The sequence below is a fragment of the Arvicanthis niloticus genome, chromosome 3 (assembly GCF_011762505.2).
Source record: "Arvicanthis niloticus isolate mArvNil1 chromosome 3, mArvNil1.pat.X, whole genome shotgun sequence".
NCBI lineage: Eukaryota > Metazoa > Chordata > Mammalia > Rodentia > Muridae > Arvicanthis > Arvicanthis niloticus.
Window position 1 is genome coordinate 65405202 of NC_047660.1, and position 10565 is coordinate 65415766.

Consider the following 10565-nt stretch of genomic DNA (forward strand, 5'->3'; position numbering starts at 1 on the left):
GGAAAAGCACAGCGGGAGAAGTGGAGGTAGCAGATGCATCTTTGTTGTCTTTAGGAACAAAAGTCATCCTTCCTTAGGCTCAGAACACTTACCCAAAGACAGGAGAATAGCAATTCCACTCACAAACTTCATAGTTAAGATCAAATGGCTGACCTGGGGCTCTGAGCTCAGAATCTGTGTCTGATGTAATGATAGGAGGTCTCAAGCAGCTGCCAGCATTGCCCCACCCACCTCAGGAAGCCTTCTTTGTGGGTGGCTCCAGTCAAGAGCCTCTTGGTTGGGTCTATCTCCACCTCTCAGGTTTAAATATAAAGTTTAAAAGAAGATGAAAATATTTTCCCTACATAACCCCCAATTTTAGTTTCAGTTGAGATCCTTTCAAGTTTCAGACTCAACAAGCCTGAGTTCAAATGCACCAAACCTTTTGAGAGAAACTATACACCCTTTATTTATATGAAAGGCAAATCTCAGTGACCCTCCATGGTTTAGTGTTCCACCGAGATGGTCTGAATTGCTCTTTATTTCGGGAAATCCTGTTGATCTCTGTGCTGTTAGAGTAAGAAGAGACTTCTTACTTATATTAACAATACATAAGTCTTAGAAGCAGAAATATACAGTTTAACTTTTAGAGGCACCAACTTCTTTTTTCCATCAAAATTACCAGTTAAAATAGTACTGTAGATGAAATTATTTGCAACATAAGTGCAGAATATTGCTGTTCTCATTATGGCAGAAAAAAGTTAAAGTGTGAGCCACTATAAAGGTCTTTGACGCATTAGCCTCTTTGTGGGCGCCTACAATAGAGTCCGTGTTCTATTTCTTCTAACTGGAATTGCTGGTTACTCTGGTCCTATCAGACACCAGTGACTTGCTTGCCTACAACTATGTTTGTGAATTCCCCCACTCTAACACATATCTCCCCATCTCAAGCCATACTTAGTGTGATATGCCCTGAAGGTAGTAAAGAGAAAAAGAAAGGAATAAGGGTCAGAAGACACGATTTTGAGAAGAAAATGAAATGATGCCATTGGATAGGAAAGGTAGGAATACTTGATCTAATTTTTCAACCGTGGCTACTAGAATATGGGAAAGTTTAAATAATTCCTTCTTCTCTGTTACAAAATTGAACTTTTTTGGTTAATTAAATTAACTTTTTTTGGTTAATTAAAACTGAACTCTATATTAATCACCTGTCATATAGATGGCTTGTCAAACTGGGGATTGACTCATGGCCTTGCTGAATGCTAGGCAAGTGATGTATCACTGAACTACTCCAATCCAAGTAAGATTTTTTTTCTTGAGACAAAGTCCCAGTATATTGCTCAGGTTTTCCCAAATTCTTAGTGCCCACGAATCCTACTCCCACGTTTACTTTTTGGAGGTGCTATGACTTGCAATGTTTGCTGGTGTGTGTGTGATTTTCTTCAGTGATGTAGCCATTAAGAAGGAAAGGGGTTAACAAAAGGATAATGGGGAAGTGGTGAATATAATTACAGTACATTGTGTACATGTATGAGACTGCAGAAAGAAAACAAAAAAGAAAAGAAAGACAATCTATTAAAAAATATTCATGGACTCAAGTCATTAGAACCTTAGTTTTCAAGTAGATGAGGCTGTACTACCACACCTTGCTCCTCCCCTTACTTTCCCTGGGTAAGAACTGGGCTCACCTGTTTACATTGGTCTTTGGCAACGAACTTTTCCTACATATTTGAAGCTATGTACACATTCACGAAGTGCTTAAAAATGATAGAATGAAAGAGGGATGAAATTAGTTCTCTGTACACTCACTGGCAACTTTGGCTTTCCCTGGAAGGAGCTTAGGCTTGCAGCCCCCTCTGGTGACTGTTCACGGAAATTCCTTTCCTGAGAACCAGGACCTAGGGTGCAGCTTCAGGCTCAAGATTTATTTTTGATTATTTTGTTCATGTGAGGCAGAGGGAGGGAGTGATCTGGGTAGGACAGGGGAGGAAGAGGGGAAGGAGAGGGGAAGGGGGTCAGGATCAGGTATAGGGGGAGACAAGAGAGAAGCCCAGAGGGCCAGGAGAATGAAGGGAAAGATGCAGCTGCCTGGGGTGGGGGTAAGGGGAACCTCTAGAAAGTCCTAGAGACCCAAGATGTGAGAGACTCCCAGAACTCAGTGGGGCTGAAATGTTCAACAATGGGGGAGATGGACCCTGAAGAGGCTACCTTTAGTAGATGGACAGGGCCCCCATTGGAGGAATGGGGTCACCAACCAACCTTCAAAAACTTTGACCTAGAATGGTTCCTGTCTAAAAGAAATACAGGGACAAAAATGGAGCAGAGACTGAAGGAAGAGACTGGTCAGTGACTAGCCCAATTTGGGATCTATCCCATGGTCGGCACCAAACCCTATCACTATTTCTAATTCTATGTTGTTCTTGCAGACAGGAGCCTAGCATGGCTGTTCCCTGAGCGGCTCTACCAGCAGCTGACTGAGACAGATGTAGATACTTACAGCCAACCAGTGAACTGAAGTCGGAATAGCTATGGAAGAGATAGGAGAAAGATTAAAGATGGTGAAGGGGATGGCAACCCCATACGAAGACCAACAGGGTCAACTAATCTGAACCCCTGGGAGCTCCCAGAACCAGAGCCACCAACCAAAGAGCATGCAGGGCTGGTCCATGGCCCCTGGCACATATGCAGTAGAAGACTACCCTGTTTGGCCTCAGTGGGAGAGGATGTGCCAAATTCTGTAGAGACTTGATGCCCCAGTGAAGGGGGATGCCCCTGGGTTGGGGAGAGTACCCTCTCAGAGGCCAAGGGTGTAGTAACATATTTTCCCCACAAGTCGGGAGGAGCTAAAGTGGGAGGTGTAAGGAGAGGAAGAAGAAGAGTAAGGAGAGGAAGAGGAGAGGAAGAGGAGGCACAAGGGAACAGAGATGTAGGAGGATGGAGAACCATGCTTGGATCAAGAGCAGTCCTGGGTAACAACTTATATCTAGGTTAGTTAATTGGTTAACACCTCTAATTATGTGAGCATGTTATTAATTGAGCATTATTAAACATATAAAGCTTTTGATTAATCTTTAATCATTAGAGTCTCACTCCTACCAGATACCGCATGGATGTTGGGATGGTCTGAGTTCAGCCCAGCCTTGTGAAGACAGTGTGGAAGGTTGGCAGAGCCATCTCCCAAGCTGGAATCTCATGGGTGGCAGGGCTGGTGTCTCTGGCTGCCTGAGCCTGTGGACTGGCACTCAGCAGCAAGAATACGCTGCTGCTAGTGACTTCAAGCCTAGCCTAATTGGGAACATGGCAGCTGCATAACTACAAGCCAGAGAGTGTGCTGGCGTTTTAAATATCTCCCTCAACACAAGGGGGAAGGGTGATGGAGTGATGAACTCTGGGAAAGGGGGGCAACATTTGGGATATAAATAAATAAATAAAATAATAAACAAAATAATTAATTTAAAAAGATTTGTTTTTGATATGGTCCCTGTCTCTAATAAAAAGTTTCAGTGGAGAGCTTCATGCTACTGTCTTCTAAGAAAGACTGAATTATTTGCAGGTTTTGGGAATTCAGAATTATTTCTTTGATATTTTCACAAGGACCAAATTCATTTTGTGTTTCTTGGTTTCTTTTTCCTTTTTCTTTCTAAATTTTTTTTATTTACATTCTGAAATTTGCCCAAAGCAACTCCAAGCCCATGTTCTTTATCACAAGGCATGGGATTTGGCAGATTAAGCACTGAGCAATAATCTAGCAGGTGAATTCAGTAGTTGATGCTTTTCCATCATGGGACAAGGAGAGGTTATATGCAGTGATTCTAAATAACTCTGCTCATGGTTAAGCAGAGGATATTTTGAATACAACAGTGCAATGCTAAAGGTATATTCAAGATTCAACACCACACTGACTCTCATCCCTCATCTTCTAAAATCATAAATGTAGACTAGGAATGCCTGGCTGTGATAATGTAACAATGCATGACATGCTAACAACATAATCATACTTAATGCATATTCACTATGCTCCTACTGTGTGCCAGCTTGTCAGGTAACAACAGTCACTAAATGCCAGTCCATGGGAAAAGAAAAATGGTTGGGTTGAGAATAGAAAATAGAAATACAGGAGATCAGACCAAAATTAGAACTTTTCATCTAGTATTCTTTACTGCTGTGCTCAAGGTGTTGAGAATCAAAGCTGATCTAAGAGAACAATAAATATTCTGGTATCATTTGTTATGAGTAGAGAGTTGTTCAGCTTCCATATGTATGTGGGCTTTCTGTTGTTTTTGTTGCTATTGAAGACCAGCCTTAGCTCGTGGTTGATCCAATAGAATACACTACCCAATCCTTTTTTATGAAGCCACAGTTGTACTGATACCTAAACCACAAAAAGACCCAAGAAAGAAAGAGAACTACAGACCAATTTCCCTTATGAATATCCATGCAAAAATACTCAATAAAATTCTTGCAAACTGAACACATCAAAACGATCATCCATCATGATCAAGGAGGCTTCATCCCAGGGATGCAGGGATGGTTCAATATATGAAGATCCATCAACATAATCCAATATATAAACAAATTTAAAAAAAATACATGATCATCTCATTAGATTCGAAAAAAGCCTTTGACAAAATACAACACTCATTCATGTTAAAAGTATTGGAGAGATCAGGGATTCAAGGGGAAAACCTAAATTATAATAAAAGCAATATACAGTAAACCACTAGCCAACATCAAACTGAGTGGGGAGAAACTCAAAACAATTCAGTTAAAATCAGGAACTAGACAAGGCTGCCCACTCTCTCCCTACGTATTCAATATAGTGTTCGAAGTACTAGCCAGAGCAATTAGACAACAAAAAGAGATCAAAGGGATACAAATTGGGAAGGAGGAAGTCAAGTTATCACTATTTGCATATGGTATGATAGTATACATAAGTGACCTCAAAAATTATACCAGAGAACTCCTACAGCTGATAAACAACTTTAGCAAAGTGGCCGGATATAAAATTAACTCAAACAAATCAGTAGCCTTTCTCTACTCAATAGATAAAAGGGATGAGAAAGAAATTAGGGAAATGACACCCTTCACAATAGTCACCACTAATATAAAATACTTTGGTGTGACTCTATCCAAGCAATTGAAAGATCAGTATGATAAGAACTTTAAGTCTCTGAAGAAAGAAATTGAAGAAAGTCTCAGAAGATGGAAAGATCACCCATGCTCATGGATTGGCAGGATTAATATAGTAAAAATGGCCATCTTTTTCAAAGAATTGAATTCCAACTCAATTCTTCAAAGAGTTAGAGAAATTCTCAAATTCACTTGGAATAACAAAAAACCTAGGATAGCAATAACTATTCTTATCAATAAAAAAAAAAAAAAAAAACTTCTGGAGGAATCACCATCCCTGACTTCAAGCTACTCTATAGACCAGTAATGATAAAACTTGATGGTATTGGTACAGAAACAGGCAAGTAAACCAATGGAATATAATTGAAAACCCAGAAATGAACCCACATACCTATGGTCACTTGATCTTTGACAAAGAAGCTAAAACTATTAAATAGAAAAAAAAAAAAGAGAGAGAGAGAGCATTTTCAACCAATGGTGCTGGTTCAACTGGAGGTCAGCATGTAGAAAAATGCAAATTGATCCATACCTATCTCCTTTCACAAAGCTCAAGTCCAAGTGGATCAAGGACCTCCACATAAAACCAGATACAACGAATCTAATAGAAGAAAAATTTGGGAAAAGCCTGGAATACCTAGGCACAGAGGAAAAGTTCCTGAACAGAACACCAATGGCTTATGCTTTAAGAGCAACAATTGACAAATGGGACCTCATAAAATTGAAAAGCTTCTGTAAAGCAAAGGACACTATCAGTTAGGCAAAATGGCAACCAACAGATTGGGAAAAGATATTTACCAACCCTACATTTGATAGAGGGCTAATATCTAAAATATACAAAGAACTCTAGAAGGCAGACTCCAGAGAACCAAATAACCCTATTAAAAAGTGGAGTACAGAGCTAAATAGAGAATTCTCAATGGAGGAATATTGAATGGCTGAGAAATACTTAAAGAAATGTTCAGCATACTTAGTCATCAGGGAAATGTAAATCAAAACAACTCCCATATTCCACCTCACACTATTCAGAGTGGCTCAGACCAAAACCACAAGTGAAAACAGATGTTGGCAAGGATGTGGGGAAAGAGGAACATTGGTCCATTGTTGGTGGGATTGCAAACTGGTATAACCACTCTGGAAATCAGTCTGATGATTCCTCAGAAAATTAGACATAGCATTACCTGAGGACCCAGCTATACCATTCCTGGGTATATACCCAGAAGATGCTCTAACATTTAACAAGGACACATGTTCCACTATGTTCATAGCAGCCTTATTTATAATAGCCAGAAGCTGGAAGCAACTCAGACATTCCTCAATGGAAGAATGGGTACAGAAAATGTACATATACACAACGGAATACTACGCAGCTATTAAAAACAATGACTTCATGAAATTCGTAGGCAAATGGATGGAACTAGAAAATATCCTGAGTGAGGTAACCCAATCACAAAAGAACTCACATGGTATGTACTCATTAATAAGTGGATACTAACCCAAAAGGTCAGAATGTATGTGACACAATCTACAGACCATATGGAGTGTAGAAGGAAGGAAGATCAGGGGGTGAATGCTTCAGTACTGCACTGAGGGGGGAACAGGATGATTGTGGGAGATGGAAGGAGAAGGGGAACAGGGAGTGAGAAGGGTGGAGGAGGAGGAGCAGGAGGAGGAAAAGGAGGAAATAAAGGTGACAGTATCAGAATCTGGAGGACAATGCAGAGAGGTACAGAGGGTCAGGAAATCGAATAAAAATAGGTAGCAGGGTCATGAGGACTTGGGAATTGCCACTGGTGGGTCCCGCACACCAGAGTATCAGTAAGCTCCCAGAACCCAGTGGGACTGACTTTAGCTGTAATGTGCAGAGAAGAGGGAGATAGAACCTATGGAGACCACCTCCAGTAGATAGGCATGGCCCCAGGTCAAGGGATAAAGCCACCTACCCATCTCAAAGTTCTTTTAACCCAGAAATGTTTCTGTCCAAAGGAAGAACAGGGACAAAAAAAAAAAAAAAAAAAAAAATGGAGCAGAGACTGAAGGAAGGGCCAATTGGGAAATGGCCCCACCTGAGGGTACATTATGTCTGCAGACACCAAAACCCAACACTGTTGCTGTGGTCAAGAGGTGCTTGCTGACAAAAACCAAGTGTGGCAGTTCCTGGAGAGGTCAGGCCAGCAACTGACCAATGCAGAAGTGGATGCTTGGAGCCAACCATCACACTGAACTGTGAGAGCCTGGTGGGGGAGCTGGCAGAAGGACTGGAGGAACAGAGGGGGGTTGCAACCCCATTGGAAGCACAACATAGGCTGGCCTGACCACCCAGTTCAATAAGAGACTAGACCACCAACCAAGGTGTGTACCGAAAGGGATCTTTGGCTTCAGATACATATGTAGCAGAGGATGGCCTTGCCCAACACCAACAGGAGGGGAGGCCCTTGGTCCCGGGGAGGTTTGATGCCTCAGAGTATGGGGATGCTGGAATGGCGGGGTGGGAGTGTGGGTGGGTGGGGGAGCACTCTCATACAGGCAAGGAGGAGGGGAGGCCAGATGTGGGATGGGGAGGGTAGTGTAGGGGTAACCAGGAAGTGGGGTGTCATTTGAGATGTAAACGAATGAAATAATTAATAAAAATTGTACAGAGAGAGAGAGAGAGAGAGAGAGAGAGAGAGAGAGAGAGAGAGAGAGAGAGAGAGAGAGAGAGAGAGAGAGAGAGAGACTGCTCTAACGGACTCTTTCCACGGGAGCAGTCACTGATGCTTTTTGCCCATGAAAGCCGCTTTAGGCAACTACTCATCTAGTTGCATAGTATGTGACTTACTGTCTCAGCTGCTGCTGATAACAAAAGACGCGGCCACGTGTGGAAATAGCAAAGTAAAGGCAGACTTCGTTAAGGAAATGTAAAGACAGGAGAGAAATTAAGGAAAAGGAAGAGAAACTCCTGAGAGTGTGAGGGATAGTGAGAGAAAAATCCGTGGAATGACCTGTCCGGGATGTTTTAAGACTCACTTCAAGAACTGGATCTCAGGACGAGGGCTGATGTCATTTCTATTGAGACTGGTTTGTTTCTCTGGGCTTACTGTGGGCTGAGACAGGAGCATCGATGCTCTGGTGGGGTGATGATGATATGTATTCCCTCAACTATTAGGGAAACAGTCACATTTTGAAGCCCTCTGTGCCTCTCGAATTTGCTTTGTTAGATGTTCCCCTAGGCTGTTTATTGGCCTCTAGCCTGTACTTGCATAGCAGGTTGTGAATCTTGCAAGTGGTGCTGGTCCCCAGCCTTTGAAAGAGGTCTCTAGGAACTATTAATTAATCTATCTGTTGTTTATAGTCCACCTGACTTATGTGTAGATTTTTCACAGCTACCAATACGTGGCTGGATTTTTCTTGTTCACCCCTTGCTAAGCCCCTTGACTCTGCTATAGACTGGAGTGGTATCCTTTCTGGAACAGGTGGAGGCTTTGTCATTGGTCCGATATAATTAGCTGCATTAGAAGCAAGACTATGTGAGAAGCAATGTTCTTGTTTGCCTGTGCTTCTATGGGTAGGTGCCAGCTGGGCTTTTCACACTGACTTTTTCCCAGAGCCCCGTCTTTTCTCTTATCTGCTCAGCTTGGCTGTCTTACACCCATCTGTGAGCTCTTTATGTTAGTTTTGGAGTGTTCCAGACGTGGCCATTTTAACTCAGACATTCCTTTTATTATTTCTCTGTATCATGTTCAGTTATTAATTCTGTCTAGTGGATATTCACATTGCATTTATATTTGCTTGAATGAAGAGCACTGCTCTGAAAATGTTTATAATGCTTCATAGTCTATATGCATGTGCTATTCTATCAAATATTAATGGAATAGGAAAACTGCTGACTTAGTAGTACTGTCTTTGCATCATGTACTTCACGAACATGGTTCATTCTCCCACTTATTAGATATTTGATTTGTGTTAGTAATGCTTTATATATTTTTATACTTTGGCCTTGCAAATATTTTAAAAAATTATCGCTATGTATTTTGGCCTTTAATTTTGTTTTATGGATCTTGAAAGTTAATTTAGGTTATCTTATTTACAGTTAAATGCCGATTTAAAATATTGCATTGCAGGCTAATTTAGTGAGTGATTCAACACATACATAGATTATTTTGGTTTCTTTGTACTGCATTATATCATTTGATGAAAGTATTTATAACCCTTCTTTTGTAGGCATTACAACTTTTAGGACTGTCAGTACATTGTTTAATGGAAAGATTGTTCTTTGAGCTTACTTCAGTGAACTCAATGATATTTTGCTACTGCTTTGTGTCTAGTGTGACCTTTACTAGCATGAAGTGATTTTCTTCCAGTCTTAATTAATTAGGAATTTATTTTTTTTTGTTGTAAATAAATGATGATCACCAATTAAATACTTTTGGGTAATAATTGAGATGACTGCATTATGATTTTATTAATGGAGGTTATTTGATTTATTTGGAGTTTGTTTTGACTTTTTTAGTATAAATTTTTTATTAACTTTTTTCATATAATATATTCTGATCATACTTTTCCTCTCTCCCAATTCCTCTCAGATCCTCTTCCCCATTTAATTACCCACCCAACTCCATGCGCTTTCTTTACCTTTAGAAAACAAACAAACACAAAATACAAGAAACTTACATACATATGTTGTAACACAAACCCTCATTTACTGTTGGTGGGAATGCAAACTGATGCAGCCACAATACAAATCAGTGTGAAGAATTCTCACAAAAGCTAAAAGTAATCTATCATATAACCCAGCTATACCACTCCTTGGTACATGCCGGAAGGACTTGACATCCACTCCACAGCCACTTGCTCAGCCATGTTCATTGCTGCTCTATTCACAGTCACTAGATCATAAGAACAGCCTAAATGTCCTACAACCAATGAGTAGAAAATGAAACTGTGGTACATGTGCAGCCTGGAATACTATTCAGTGGTAAAAAAAAAAATACAAAATCAGTAACTTTGCAGGTGAAAGAATTGAATCAGAAAAGATGGTATTTACTGAAGTAACCCACTCCAAGAAAGATAAAGATCTCATATTTTCCCATTGGAGTCTCCAAGTTCCAAATACTCAGAATCAAGTCCATATTTTGTTTCTGCATGACCCAGAAAATTAGGATAGGGCCATTGTCAGGATAGAGTTGTTGGGAGCAATAGCGAGAAGAATAACAGGGTATAAGAAATGTGATCAGGAAAATGGTAAAGAGGGAGAGGCTAAATGCCAAGTATGAAGTTCTATGTATTCAGAAGAAAGTGGTAGAAGGGAAAGAGGGAACAATAGGTACAAGTGATCCAACAGGGGAGATGGGAAAAGGGAAACTCTTTAGGGAGAGCAGAAGAGGGTGACTAAAGAAAGGGCAAACTAACAGGGTTGTCTGAAAATGCCATAATCATACTATACATAGAAAATGTAAAAGTATGATAGACATAATTCT